This window comes from Cylas formicarius, unplaced genomic scaffold (genome assembly GCF_029955315.1).
Source record: "Cylas formicarius isolate icCylForm1 unplaced genomic scaffold, icCylForm1.1 PGA_scaffold_6__28_contigs__length_40554024, whole genome shotgun sequence".
Lineage (NCBI taxonomy): Eukaryota > Metazoa > Arthropoda > Insecta > Coleoptera > Brentidae > Cylas > Cylas formicarius.
The window spans coordinates 29075560-29090170 of NW_026844347.1; the positions used below are offsets into that span (position 1 = coordinate 29075560).

Here is a 14611-nt window from a genome sequence, read left to right on the forward strand (position 1 = left end):
ATGATATCTAGTATGAAATATATCATCGATACAGCAGATTCGGATTGTGATCTCCATCACCAACACAAAAATTACGAAAATGTCAAGATAACAAAACATTTATAACACCCATTGGAACTTAAAGGTACAACCTCTGCCATGAATCGATGGGTCAATATAAGTGGTAGAACAAACTGTAAATAGATGTAAAAAATTAACAAAAAAAAAATTGGTAAAGCCGTATGTGGGCCACATTCCGTGCAATAAATTTCATATACCTCAAACTATTTACAAAACTTCTGGATACCTTCTGTGTCAGTTGTTTCGCCAATGATGTTGGCTTTTATACTGACTTCTTCAGAACTTAACTGAAACAGTGTCAGCCAACAGGATGATTGGCGAAACGTTAGCAAGTTCTTGGAAAAATTGCCATCTACCTCAGTTAATTGTGAAGGACCAGATCAAAGGAATGGTGGAATGGGGTGGAATGGGCAAGAAATTCTCGTCATTGGGCTATTGAATTATGAAGAACTAATACGAACAGTTGAAAACAAGGAGCAATTTGCCAAATGTAATCGTTTATTATAGAAAACACTATACGAGGAAGAAACATCACCTATTGCCATATGGGACACCCCAATTACTAATGTAAGTCAGCCAAACATGAAAGGAAAATAACTTTCGACTTCTATCCTCCAAAATATTATTTATATGAACAATGAAATTAAAAGGGAGGATAGATTATAGTTACCAAAGGATAATTAATACCTGAGGCAGATGGTTGCGTATAAAACACCAAGCTAGAGTAGAGTAGGCAATATGATATTTCCAATCACTAATCACTTTACCAATAATCTCTCGATTTTAATTAGAGAGTTCCATCCCTCAAAGTAAGGTTCATTCTGTAATGCTGTGCTGCGCTATCAAAAAAAGGTCTTGGATGCTATTATTATTAATTATAGTTTTTATTATTGACTTCACGAAAAAGGAACGCCCAGAGGAAAAACCTGAGCCATAGGAGAAACAAAAATTCCGAATGGTATTTTAATAACTAAGCCAGTGACGAATAATCAACTGATTATTTATTAATTGCGGTCAGTCTATATGGCAAACATGTTAATAATTCACTATAACATGAGTCAAGCGCAATACGTTTAGAATTCGTTCTCCTCTCTAAAGCAAACAAAACACACACATAGCTAGCGGAACCCATACACGCGCATTACACATTCACATTCTTGTTTCGAACGTAAACACACACCCATCTCCAATGCATAAAGCATGGACGTAACTATGACGGGGGCTTCCGTAGTGTAGTAGTGTCTCTTTTAATTAGCCCCTTTAACATTTGGTTCATCTAAAGTCTGAACGCAAGCCAGTTTGAACTGCGGTTAACAGTTCGGGTAGAATCGGGTAGTTTAGTGTTCAATAGAACATTATTTGTTGAATGAATTTTGCACGACCGAGCCTATAATAGACTGATTCACGAAAACATGTTCTATAGCAAGCGATATGTTCCAACTAAGTTGTTGCGCCAGCGACAGTTCTGAGAAAGTGGCTTGAGCCTAGTTTTCGTTACTAAAGTGTGTTATATATTACAATCAATAAAAATCTTCTCCTCCAACCATTCAACTACATATTTAGAAGGTTTCCTAATAAATGCTAATTTTTGGAGATAGGTATTAGGCATTCAATCGATTTAATTATGCTCAATGGAATAAAATTATGATTTATTTTATCTTTATGATGAAATCAATAACATTCCGAGCCGCCACTGATGACGACAGTCGAAGGCCACGAACATTCCTCACGGCCATTATTAGAGTTGGCGCCCATCGTATTTACCAAATTATGGTTATTATGGGACAATTAAGAAAGCTATGCAGCATCTTGTGACGGAGTAATCAGATCTGGAAAGTGTCTGCAAGAATTACATACACTGACCTTTACCTCACGTTTGTATACCCCTACGATCCAGTTGGCGGCATCGCAATCAGTGGCGTGACAAAAGCAATGATCACAGAATGGAAATTAAACCCAATAAATGCTTACGCATGTAAGGTACTTATCGTACTCTGGTCGATAGTATTAGTTGCCTAGCAATTAACTAATAAAGAATTCGGATTTTTTTTACGTAAGAATTTCCTTTTTCCAACACTATGTGGCGATGTCGGATTTTTCAGTCTCCATCTCGATCTCCATAGAGACGAGAGACTAACCAAAACCCTTAAAAATATCCAAGCAAAGTAGTCTTTTTATAGCAATGAGAATATATATCGAATTATTATGTCTTCATAGGAACGAGACAGTATTTTTCACCATTTATAGAAACTTACACTTGGGTTTGATTATTATATATCGTCAACAGCAAAAAAAATGTGTGAACAATGGCAATAAAGTGTGAGAAATGTAACTTTACCGCATAGGTCTGCATCAAACCAGTTTAGAAATCTCGAGATGGTGTAGGAGTATAGCTAGTATATCTGTCATTCTTCACAATGACGTGAATTATGTAGCACAATGTGACAATTCCATAAATACCTACGACACACTTGCATGTCTCCAACTATTTTCCTATTAGCAGGATCGAAGAGGGTTTGAAGTGCTTTAGTTGCCGAAACTTGCAGCTATATTTTTGCCTTCAACTAAAAATAATATTTTTATTACTCATTGGGCAGCTATTTCGCGCGAGTGTTCTGCTGTTACTCATTGAATATATTCCTTTACGCTATCGGTTAATGTAAATGCATGTGTTGGGGTTAAGCTTCAAGTTGATGTGCGTGGTCTAACGCCATTACTGTCTACAGCCAAACCAGTTTAGTCTATTCGTTTGTTCACAAACTGTGTTTATATTTGCATGCATTAAGTACCAAATCGGACCGTTGTGGGTGTGCCGACAAAACATTTAAATATAATTTGTCTACCGCGATTGAATGTGTGAAGTTTTAAATTATGCACTACAATTACGAAATGTAGGTGTTAAAGGTATATATTATAAATTAGTGAATGAAAATAATTTGTTACCAGAGTGCAGTATGGCTAATTAATATTGTTAACCTTGCCCGAAATACCCAGTCATCATATTCTAAATTCGTTTCGTTATTAATTAATTGCTTTGGTAGACTGCGCGTTTTCAATTTCTCCAGTAAATAAAAGCCTTTGTCAAGAAAAGAAATAGTTCGATGGGTATTTTCGAACACCTGCTCGTCGATAACCATCAAATAAAATTTAACAACCAAGAAGTTTTTTATTCGACGCGAGTAGCATCTATTTTGCTTTTCCGAGAAGCCTTTTTCTGTGGAACGCCAAGGCCATCTCTGCAGGAGATATGATTTCTTTGTGAAAGACTAGAACGAAATTTTTATGGATGTAATGGTGTTTTTGTAGAACGCGCCAGCTGGGAAGTTCGCCCGCAGCTTCTCTGTTCGGTAAATAATTCGGCAATTTCGCGGATTCGCTGTTATTGTTTTGATACTTATGCAGGAAATACCATATATGTATAAAAAGGTTTTTTTATTACATTTTGGTCCGATAATATTATATTGATAGATCAGAACCGGGTTGTGACATTTGATGTAAAATTACATAGGGTATAAAGCTTCTATGTTGTGTGAAGATTTGGAGCAGAATACAAAAATAGAATTATCTATAAAATTAGATTGTCATGACTTTATGTCATGCCAACCCCAACGCTTTCATGTGTTTGGAAGTTTGGATGTCCTGACCCCATGAGCTTATTCTTCCATTTCTCCCTGCTTGGCAAGTTCAGTTAGGGGAGGACTGTCTGTGGTAACACTGTAATAGCGACAACAGTTTTAAAATGTAGACCATAGTTTACTATAACAGCAACTAAAATTCGATAACAACATCTCTCTCAGCTCTTTAGACACTTTTAATATGTGGACTAATTCAATACGATCCGCAAGCAGTAAACTTTACAGCTTAAGATCATTCCGAAGACTTCAGTTATTTCAACCCACACCGTTCACATCTCAATGAATAAAATGAGAATAAACTTTAATAAATAAATAGAACATAGGCGGTCAGAACCGGATTGGCATTATTTTGGTCGTCAGTATTCAGTAATTCAGTAATACTCGTGTTTGACCTCTAAATCAACACGATAACGTTTTAGTCCAATGAGCGTGAACCTACGCTTTTGAATTTTCCAACACTTTGTGCTTTTATTATTTCTTTGTAAATGTATATTGTATAATGAAGAGTGTGGAGTCACTTTTCCAACATTCTTAGCCCGATCCTGCCAATACGTCCCACTTGCATACTGAAAAGCCTACGTTGGTTTCATTGTAAAAGTGAAATTGTGGCATAAGAATTTAAATAGCCGTATTCATTGAAATAATCTTGCGCGGATATTGCCTGGAATTATAATAACGCTCGAATCAATAATTCTTACTTATGGAAAGTTTCGACCGAGACTCCGATTTTGAGCACATAATTTTATTCAGGAAGTGTATACCGGCTACCAATCAGATTATTCAGCGAGGTATCACTTCTTTAACTTAAAAGAGATATTAAAAGATATTTTTTCGCAATTGGGACTACATAAAAGAAATTTACAGAGAAGATATTAATTTCTTTCCGACCCATATTTGAAAAGTTTATTAAGTATAGAGCCCAGATAATAATTTCATAAAAAAATCTCTATATGATAGGTTATACGTCATACATCTTTAAAAATGCACAGGTTTTTATTAACTTCAAATAATTAAAAATTAAAATAATTAAAATATCCGTCCAAAGAGAAAAACTCTTAAAGATTGGTATTGATATTCTTTTGTTTACTTGTAGATTACCTTGTTAACTGGATTTATTAAAAAATTGCCAATAGCCCCGCGATTTAGAATGCAAATGTCAAGTTGTTATATATCGTTTTATTTAAAATAGTAAACTTGACATCACTTCCAGTCAAACCCAAAGTATCTTTTTCTTTTAAGCAAATGGCCATCTTCTTCGGCTATACAAATTTCTAATCCAAATTTAAAAAAATATATCTCTTGACCTAACGAGGTATCAATAATCTCGTTGATACCAGGTATAAACATTTTTGTTTTTTGTAATTCCTAAGTAAAGTAAAAACTGTACCTAAGCAACTAATTTCGAAACGGAAAAACTTAAAAAGAAAGTTGGATTATGCTATATAGTAATATAACTGCACCTACAATCTACATTAGGAAACGCTTGGTTTTCAACTAACCAAAACAAACCAAAAATATTAAAATTTCGTCAAGGAACCAAATTGTTAAGGTAGATAGATAGGTAGATATATTTTTATTTGACAGAATTACAATACATAGTATGTTTACAGCACATCTAAGTAAAAAAGAGAAAAAAATATACAATTATATACATAAATATACATACATACACACATGTACATATACGATTAAATAAAGTCTACAATAATAATAGGTATAACAACGTAATACATAACATATAAAAACAAACAGGAATAAAAATGAAAAAAAATTTCATGCTTCTTCCTTTTCGAAGCAAATTTGAGGAGGAAGTGGGGTAGTTATGATTATCTGAGGGAACTGAAAACATATTTTTTGAATTATGAATTTCTAATAATGTGTGATACATGTACAACGATGGAAGTGGCAGAACCCCAAGATTCTGAAACAGAGGTTGACAATGGTATCTATATCCTTCGTTGGATATAATTCTGATCGCTCTTTTTTGCGTACGAAAAATTGTTATGGAATCTATTGAGTTCCTCCACAGTATAACAGCATATGACAAAATTGAATGGAAAAGAGCATAGTACCTCGAGACTAGATAATCCTTTCCGTTTAAATTTTTCCATCGTCGTAACAAAAAATGGACACTTAATTTTCAAAAAAAAAAAAAAAAGATTTACAAGATGAGTTATTGTCGATGGTCCTAAAACGGAGTTTTATAAATTTTTAAAAATTTAATTATTATTGATTAATTGTAAAAATATTGCTTACTGAAAATATTAAAATTGAAGTCAGTGATAACAAATAGGAAGAGATCATTTGATATCGTTAGACCAAAAACTGCAAGTCTTGCACTCAAAAGTGGAATTGCTTTGGTATTGCTGTGTTAAATACCGGACTTTGGGGAGAAAAATCAAACTAACCAAAAATATTAAGTTGCCCTTCACGCATTTAGATTGCAATATGTGTATGGAATATATTCGTTTCCTAGATAGTACAGAATATAAAAAGATTTTGAGAACTTGAAACTCAAATACGTTTTTTTTTTAAATAATTTTAACGAATATTTACAAAACGCACACATTTTAAACACACCCAACATACCGTAACACCAGGGCCAAATCAAACTTCTTTCGAATTCGCTTCATTCACGTAATTATTTATACTATTAAACTATCGCGGCGCACCACAAAACGACATTTTTCAACTCTCTGCGTTGATAAAAATAAATAACTCAAGATAAAATTCCAGTCTAATTAACTGTCAACATTTGCTCACTTTATCAAAACTTATTGGCATTATTTTACTCTAAGCTTACTTTAAGTAATGCCCGATTTGTTTACCACATAAATTTTCTCATACGTATGGTTTAGATATGAAAAATTTCGTTTTTGTTTATTTGGTGACAACTTTGTTAACATAAACAAAATCGCAAAGTCGGTTAGTCATTAGTTTTGCAGGTATTCAAATATAATCTTAATCTGAAAGTAATTTGCAGATATTTACAAAAGAAAGAAGCGCCTAAACTTAATACATATACTTAAAAATATGTATTTTGTTGTTCAACTGTCTTTTCAACGCACTTTGTAGCGCAATTGATTAACATAGCTTAAGATATATTATCGACCGCCATTAGAACGTAACATTTTGAAATTATCATTTCAACATAGAAATCAAATTTATTTTTGTACAGTGTTTCGTATTTTTTCTTTTCCTTTTTCTTCTTAAGAGACGTCATTGAAGATATTGCACTTTCCGGTATTCCTGTTTCTCTGACGAAAAAAATTTTCATAATTAGCGTTCGAAATTTTGTAGCAAGTCAATAGATGCTAACAATAATTAAGTACAAAGTTCTACAAATATTGACATTCTAGATCTAGATATTTCAAAAACTGTACTAGACATAAAATTCACTACGCCACTGAATTCCACGTAAAAAGCTCTAGTATTCATTTTTAACTCCTCGATAGGTTATCAGACAACTGAGATACAAGGAGGACCTGAAAATGCATTTTCAATATTTCTGTATAGCTCGGAAACTAAGATAGCTTAGGAGTGTTTTGTTTACAGTAATATAAGTTATTCAGATTCGCTATCTAGTGGTATCTTTACCAGTGAACTACATAGGCCGCAGTTACGGTCATTAATTTCTATCTAGTAGCCTATTCCGTACTGTATATTTAACTTTCCGACTCGAGTACGTCGTTATGCAATTGTCTCAAGTGATAAAGAACCATTAGCAACAATCAACAAGTTATTTGTTTTAAATAACATAACGTTACCTAAATAGTTGTCTCATGGCAAACAATTTTTATAGGACATCTTAAACAGGATTCTTTTGTAACAATACAAAAATGTTCGTAGGCAAGCCGATTTTGAAATCGTCCAAAGAATGTGGCCGATGTTACCTAACAGTTCGAAAAGCATTCTTCAAATTCAGCGCGCGTCTTTGTTACGTCATAATTTTTGAGTACATCACGCTTCTGTTATAAACGGGGCATTTTTATTGATCGTTCATCCATAATGAATATAAATTGCGCAATCCCGAAGAACTCCAAGAAATAAAATTTCTTAAGACGCTTCATTAAACAGCAGTTATATGGCTAAGAATCTCACCTAGAGCTACCAAATTTTTATATTGTTTTTAGATGCAGAGTATTAATTGTGCCTAGTTTTCTTGTACATACTCACTTCTTATTCCTTACACCACAGAAGACACACTTAATGACCAAATGTGGCAGTTTATTGTAAGTTTTCTCCTTCAATCAAAACGATATAAAAAAGACGTTAATTTCTCCAGCAATGCATTAAAACAGTGCAACTGAACTTCTAAATGAGAAAGATACACGGGGGTGTATTCATTTGTTTAAAATTGTTAAAAATCAAAAACTGATAGGGTAAACGAAGTTAGTGTATTATGCAACAAATTTGGTATTGCTCAATTTAGTCACGACTGTGTTTTGCCAGGAGCAGAGCAAGTATCAAACGACTAACTGACGAAGTTGATTAACGTGACGTGAGTGACGTTTCACGTAACCAGCAAATATCTGACAAATGCTAGGATCTAGCAAAAAAAACATCCAAGTGACTCGCGACCGTGGATAACGTTGCACACTTTGCATATGCTTGTTCAGTATATAGTTTGGGGTATACAGCTACTAGATAATATAGCGGCCTTAGTACGGTAAAAATTGGTGCACCTAAGCAGCTACTTCCATACATTTAGCTCGTTTTCCCAGAACATAGACAAGATCTAGGCATATTTTGAGAAAATACTGCGTAAAAATGTCAAATTCAAACTTATTAACCATCTGCAGCAAACATGGTCATAATCTGCAAATTCTAGTGAAATCTCTAACAAATTAATGATATAAAGAATTATATGTTCCAGTCATTCAGTCAGTCAGTATGTCTTAGCTATATTGCTACCATTTTTAGATGCGGATTTCAAAACTAAAAAACAAAACTCCTGTGTCAATTTACTTACAATATCCAATAATGAACTAGATAAAAATGTCATGCTATGACGCAATTGCACAATTGCCTGGGTATAATCGATATTAAAAGATTTAAAGCTATAAAGTACCAATATTCCACTGTTAAAACTTTTACTAGAAATTAGTAGACACTGTAAAATATGGAACCTCCTCCCTTCAAATAATATTTAATTTTAGTTTTGGTTTCGATGTGATGCCTCACCAATGTTTACCGGAACTAAAAATCCTCCATTATTTATTTTAAATTATCGTCCATATTCGCCTGACTGAGATAAAATAATAGTGATGACCGGCCTCGCGCATACATTCCTCCTGTGATGGAAGCATAAAAAAACGCCAGCTAATGAAATTACAATAATGACAAAACGCACTCCGTAGATGAATAATTATTTCAGAACCACATTCCGTGTTCGTTAGACTGTAACAATACCCAACCGTGAAACTGAGAATATGCGCTTTTGAATCGGGCGAAAAACAACGTGTTTATGTGAAACACTTCAGCAGCTGTTTACGACTGAACTTAACACTCGTAACACGCATTTCGGTTAACACCAAAACTGTCGCATCTTGAACGACATTTTACCAAACTAGGAATTTTCATTTTCAATAATGTTTATAAATGTTCCGACGTGGATAATACATTTTTCAGGGCATTTTTCAGGTTGGTGCTAGTTATGTAGTCTTTAAACCCGAAATCCGGAAGTTAGAAATGTGTTTCTTATTTAATTGTTCGATCGATCGAGTAAATGTGCATAGCCAATGATGCTTTCACTATTGCCAAAAATAAATCCCCTAGCATCCCAAAAAACGCTTGATTGTTAGCTCACAAAATTGCCTTCTGTACCGTACACGGTTTTGGCTGTGTTTTTTTTTATATTCAGCAGTGTAGTGGTGGATGTTTGTACTTTGTAGTGGATGTGTAGTGACCATCCATGGTCATAAACCGACTCAAAAAATCATCAGAATTTCGTTAATAGCGTGCCAACTTCTCTTGTGCAGGCGGCTTTATTTGATAGATTTTTTTAAAACTATTTTTGTCATTTCCACATGACTAGTGCTCGTGACGGCTTTTCTTCTCTCTGTTTAAGTATTAAATAAAAGTATTTGATAACTGCGCGCTTTTTAAAATATCCCAATAATATTTTGGACAATAGGCTGTTAAATGACTACAAATTAATGTAATAACCATGTCTATGTGAGGCTCAGGATTTTCGTACTCCAACCATGCGCGAGTTCTTCTAACCGATAGTAATAAAAAGTACTAATGACCTTTTGCAGTTTGATAAACTTGCACCGTGAGTATTTTTTAAAGACAACAGCTTCAATATCGGCTTTAATAATAATTTTAATCGACACCTTAAGGGCATATTGATTGCATTTTAACAATATCCGGTTGCGATGGTTTTCGAAACGCCTGCGGCATACATACCTACCAAAAATTCCTCTTGGTTCGTTGACCCTTACCACACTCTTTGGTATTTGCTTAATTACGTTAAGGTCGTTAAAATATAGGTATGCAAAGCTGTGCTCCACGACTGAGATAATTTGTTGAACAATGATCGCCACACATTGTCTAGGCGTTAGACGTCACAATATTCGATGCCGGACCACGAGTTCGCTACTTGATGTTAACGGCTACATTCATAATGGAGTGTTTTTATTCAATATTCGACACGTTAATGCAAACACTTATTTTATTAGTGTGTTTAAAATGTATTATACACACTAAAGTCCGGCACTTGCTACGGCAAGATTACCGCATACTCAAAATACTATATTTTGGTCATATTTAAACCTTTGTCTTCTTGTTCCATTAGTGGAGAAACAGATGGTCGGAATGTGGCTTTTATAAATATACCGCCCAGGAATGTTAATTATATAAGCATCTAACTATCAGATTTCTACTCCGGTTTCAAGCTGCGCCATTCCATCGCAACAATGTCTCGTAAGTGGATTTCAGCTCGGATTTCCATGAACATCAAACTTGCAACTTTGTTGTTGATATAAAAATCCCCCACAACAACGCTGATACAACGTAAAGGTGTTGCGGCTAACCAGCTATAATATTGCCACTTGAGTGGAGGTTCGGAATTTTATTGGACATTGGAAAAATTTGAGATTTTTCCTTTTCGATCAAAATAATGATAAATTTAATGCTATTCAATATTCTTCACAATTCATAGGTAGTCAATCAACAGCAATAACATCAATACGGATGAGCCTCAAAGATTAGTTTTGTTTCAAAAATTAAAAATAATCTTTATGAAATTAGAGGAATTATTAGGAAGGGCAATTTCCATTCTAATATGTCCATTGAGTGTACTATTATCGTAACAGAATTGCTTATCTCAGTTGCATACCAAATAGATAACCGATACTATTTGTTAACAATATTAACACCGCGCAAGTCTCAACCGAGCCTTGAATAACAAAAAGCTATCTTTTTAGCCGTCGCACAGTAATATGTATATCTATATATTCATTTATATAAAATTTTGGCGATGTTGTTCTAGTGGTGTTTTAGGAGTGACATTGTGACTACTATTTCTATTTTTCGCGACATCAATGTTTCCACCTGAGCTCCCATTAAAATTAGGTTTTTTTGTGAACAAAACCACATAAGAAAAGTTACCATATAAAAAGAACAAATACATTTTGTTGTTGAAATTAACAGAGCATGTTAATTTAGTAAGGTCGTGTATATGCCATTCGGTTGTGATGCTCGATTTATTCTCAACATGTTTAACCGTGTATTTAATTCTTGAATGTTTTACATAACTATAACTGTTTCCAGTTTCAGTTAAGCTCTGAAGAAGCCGACAGTATGATGGACGAAATGTCAGCAAGTTCAATTCAACAACAATTAACGCAGGAGGAATCCAGAACTTTTGTAAAGAGTATTACAGTAGCCTGTGGAAGTTTCTTCGCAAAATATTCTACTGTTATAGTATTTATTACTTTATAACATGGTTGTGGATTTGACCGGTCACATTTTTGTGTGCCGATTGACCAGTTGGTCCATTGATCAGAGAAATTTATATTTATTTATTTAGATTGTGTACATATTATTATTATTAAATAATGGTAGATAGCACTCTACAAATGCAAGATGTTATTTAATTTTGATGATCGAATTTGACTAGTCAATTAAGAAGTTGACGGTCAATTGCTTAGCAATTTAGGGGTGCAAGTGCCAACATGTTTTCAAAATAACAAACAAAAGTAGAAAAAAATAAATCACATTTGTGAGAAAATAAATGACATCTACAAAACCAATCAACAACACATTTAGGAAAATGAAAAATATCTGTTTGGTTATTTTTCTCAGCAAACGCATCTCCCAATTTTGTTCACTTATATCCTTAATTGTTTTACTAGAATTTGCAACTGAATATTTCTCTAAAGAGTTTTTATGAAGTTTCTAGAATACCATACCAAACCTCATACTACCAATATAGAGACAGATCTTAGTTTATAACACGAAGAATTTGAAAACACGCTTTTGGCCAATAAAGCCTGGCAGCGTGGGATACCTTGCAAAATATAAATACCAGAACTGCGAAAAGTTAAAACCCGCATTGCCTGCGTATCAACTTTAAGAGGACAACCAAAGCAGGTATAAAAGCAAACCGTAAAATGTCGTCAAAGCTTTCAAAAACCTTTGCTTTCTACAATGACATCAAAATAGTCGGGTGAAGGAAACATTGTGTAATCAAGGTTCAGAGTTATAACGAGATAAATCTCTAGACCTTGACTTGCACAAATAAAAGTAGCTATACAACGAGAAAACAGAAAAAAACGTAACAGGGTCAGTTCGTGGTTCAACGTTCTCGAAAAAAATTAAGACGGTTCGAATCGGAATTCGGTTTGGAATGTATTGCCTGTTTCGGTTAATGTATTTTTGTTTTAAGTGGGTACGCTGATCGACATGAACTATCTTACCGATATCGCTTTATACGACTAATTCAAATTTGACCCTATTGAAAAAATCGAAAAAAATGGTGGAAATACTTATTACTTCAAAAATTCCGAATAGTAACGAATATAACTTTTTCTTGTGATCCTACTGATGTATAAATTATTAAATTTTTGCATTCTTAAAAACCGCAAGTACTTAAATTAAATTTCACATAAGGCTAGTTAGTTAGTTTTCAAGGACATCAAATTTAATACAAAATAATTATTTTGTGTTCGTTTATTATCGTAAAGTAGTATCGTTTTCGTAGCAAGTTTCGTGGTCATTTTAGAAATAAATTTACAACGGCTTCTTCAAAAAGCAGAATCTTATGTAGAAACTATGTTGACTTTTATGCAGAAAACCTTGAAGCGATCATCATACATCATACAGACTTCCCAATTCTATTTTCGACTCTGTACTGTATAATTTGTTCATGATTTATATGTTGCTATTTCAAAAAATTTCATTGTTTTGTCACTTTGAAACCCTGTCTGATAAAAACTTCGTGGAAGCGGACTTAAAATATTTGTAAAATATATCTACTCTGGCTAGTAGGACCAAGATAATTTTTAATTTTGTAACGTCAGAAATGTTTGGAAGATCCAACGTGCCATTTGAAAACTCGTTTTCCACACATGTTATTTCAAATTTTGGTGTGAACCGATAGGATATTGCGGCGGTCTACAAAGCAACATGACCGCTGATATTTCCTAAATATATTTCGTAATTATAGAACTGAAATTTACAGCTTATCTAATAGGATATTGGTTCCTACAGCATTAAACTACCCGAGAAGCTACCTTAAGTATTTCTGTTGGACAAACTCAGCCTCAACTTCGAAACCCTTATAGGTTGGTTTTTCGGTCCTCTATTTGGTAAAAAATTACTCTTATATATAGGACCAAGATAATTTATAATTTGATAACATAAAAAATGTTTGGAACATTCAATGTGCGCTTTCTCAACTCGTTTTCAACCAATGACACATGGCATTTCAAATTTTAGTGTCGACCAACGAGATCTTCCAGAGTTCGGTAATTCGACTGTCAACAAATCCGAATTTTAAACAGTTTATTGAACACACGTCCTATTTTTAGCAATGTTTTGCAAAATTCTTCGGGACATCGGGCATCCTTGATATTCCCACTCTTCGATGCAAAAATAAACAACAAACAATAATAATTGAGTTAATCGCGTTCGTAAATCATGGCGTGCCGAATTTTAACACCATTATGTCATGGAATATTAAAAGAAGCCCGCCAAGGTCGACGAAATTGTATAAAAAAACGACGTTCATTGGCAATTTACGCGCATATTTAAACAATTGCGTCACTTGTTGTTTAACAATATTCGATATTCGTTACGGCTGGGTGTTGTAATGAATGAGCCGCTTTGTTATCATACTTCGCCTACAATAAATTGTTTTTCGTCCTGTGTCTCATTAAATATTTCTTTCGTTGTCCGTGATCTACGAAACATAGCGAGCAGATATTCAGAAAAATAGAATCACTGCGCCTCAACATTAGTGATAATGACCCAAAAAAGTGGTAAATATCTTGTTTTCCATAATCTCAAAATTTCAATTTAATATATCCCATCGAGTCTCCAACGGAAAGTTTTCGATGTGGCTAAAACCGTTCTCCTACACAATTTCTCTTCCTCAAGATTCTGTTTGGTCATGATGAGGACACTGGTCCTGCAAACCGGTAGCCGACAGCTTTGAATAAATTTTAATAGCTGTGGATATTTTCAAGACCCATCCGTATTGGTTAGTTAAAATTTAATTTTAGCGGGGCATATTTGTAAATTTGCAAGATAGGCAAGATAAGATTTCCACTTGCAACGTATATTAATCAGTGCACTCTAGTAGTGTGTTCCCTTATTTGTAGTACTGGAATTTACAGTATCCTAAAAACGTTATCAACGAATAATACGGCAGTTACTCATATCTAATAGGATTTTGTTTCGTTTAGCTT

At 33.9% G+C, this 14611-nt stretch overlaps 1 protein-coding gene across 1 annotated transcript in view; it reads right to left on the reverse strand.

The window, feature by feature from the left end:
• The window catches only part of LOC132704137 (protein expanded), a 37393-nt gene that overhangs the window by 21161 nt on the left and 1621 nt on the right, over positions 1 to 14611 (reverse strand). The gene's annotated exons all lie outside the window — the stretch shown is intronic.